This window comes from Ursus maritimus, unplaced genomic scaffold (genome assembly GCF_017311325.1).
Source record: "Ursus maritimus isolate PB19 unplaced genomic scaffold, ASM1731132v1 scaffold_24, whole genome shotgun sequence".
Taxonomy (NCBI): Eukaryota; Metazoa; Chordata; class Mammalia; order Carnivora; family Ursidae; genus Ursus; species Ursus maritimus.
In genome coordinates this window covers 12,130,125-12,131,790 of record NW_024424897.1, presented here as the reverse complement: position 1 = coordinate 12,131,790, position 1,666 = coordinate 12,130,125, and positions in this window count along the sequence as shown.

The following is a 1,666-nucleotide window of genomic DNA, read 5'->3' as shown; positions in this document are numbered from 1 at the left end:
CGGCCCCCGCCCCCGGCCTCTGCCCTGCAAAGAAGCAGACAGTTGTGTGAAGACCTAGCAGCACCCTTTCCTCCAGACACCTTCATTCTGACGTTCGGGTTTTCGTGTTAAGTTAATCTGTGCATCCGGTTTGCCCCCGTGACCTGTACTACACGTCTGTATATATTGTACGACAGAAGAGTATTAATCCACTATTTCTAGTGCTTGACTTGAAATGAGTACAGTACCTGTACGGGCACGGCGTCCCGCCCCGTGTGTCGCCCTGTATTGAGGGCTCCAGCTTTCCCTTGGTTTTTGAAAGGGGTTTATGTACAAATATATTTTATGCCTTTTTATTACAAGTCTTGTACTCAAGGACTTTTGCCATGGCATTTTGTTCTACTTATACTGTAAATTATGCATTATAAAGAGTTCATTTAAGGAAAATTACTTGGTACAATAATTATTGTAATTAAGAGATGTAGCCTTTATTAAAATTTTATATTTTTCAAAACGTCCGCCTCGTCTTTGAGTCCCCCCGGCGTGGGAGCAGCGCAGAGGCACCTGCGCCTCATGGCCCACCTGGCCTGAGCCCCTCTCTTGACTGGCCTTGACCTCTTCTCACCCAACCTGGCCCTGCCCCGGGTTCTGAAAAACTGTCTTCAAAATCACCTGGTTAATGGCTGAGGCTTTTCTTGTCCCCCAGCAGGCCGTGACAACTCCCTCTGACGTTCCCCTTCCCTCTGACGTCTGTGCAGCCTCTTCCTCGAAGGCAGGTCTCATCCGGCCAGGTAGGTCCAGGAGATGAGGAGTGGCGGTGGCTTCCTCCCAGGAGTCCTGGGAGGAAATTTCCAGAGAACGGCGCGTGGATCTAGAATGTGCAGTGGGGCTGATGGACCCTGAGCTCAGTGCTAAGCAGCCTGGCTGTGTGAGTGACCTCAGCTGAGGCCTTCAGCAAGGGCTGGCCTCCTGGAGGGTCTGGGCTGGAAAGGCGGTCGGAAGAAAAGGGGGTTCAGCAAGAGAACCGCGAGGCTCGCTGGACCGTTTACTCCATGTGCCCATGGAATTCGGCTGACCGTTGTTCACTGAACTCGGGTTACCTCCCGGTGCGCTGAGCGCTCAGAGGTCGGGCTGTTTCCCATCTGGGAGAGCCGGTCTCTCTACCTAGAGGGTCCTATAATGAACCCATTTTAGAAAGAAAGCGTCCGTTGGACTTGGCTTCTCACATGAGGAGTTTTCCTGTGGTGGGGACTGCGGCAAATGCGGTTGGCTTTCTGTCCCCGCTGGAACGCGCGAGGCTGACAGGGTAGGGTGAGGCCAGGGCGCGGCCGCGTGGGGTGAGGGGCTGCCTGGAACCGGCTAGCCTCAGCGCGGCAGGGTTAGGAGGCATGGGGCGGCTGCTGGCGGGGCAGGCCAGGGCGCGAGGGAACGGGACACCGGGCTGCAAGAGTCCTTGATCTTGGGCCTAATGAGGCTGGAATGGGGGGCTCACAGCAGAGGTAACCCAAACCCACTTGCAAACTGTAAGGTTCTTCCCAGTCTGAAAGGACAAAGAGATTGAACCTGGTGTGGGTGGTGTGGGTGGGGTGTCGGGGCTTTTAATCTTCAGGCCTTTTGATTCATCCTATGAGAGTCATGGGATGAAACAGACCTGGGGCTCAGACAAACCTGGACTCAAGTCTAGAAG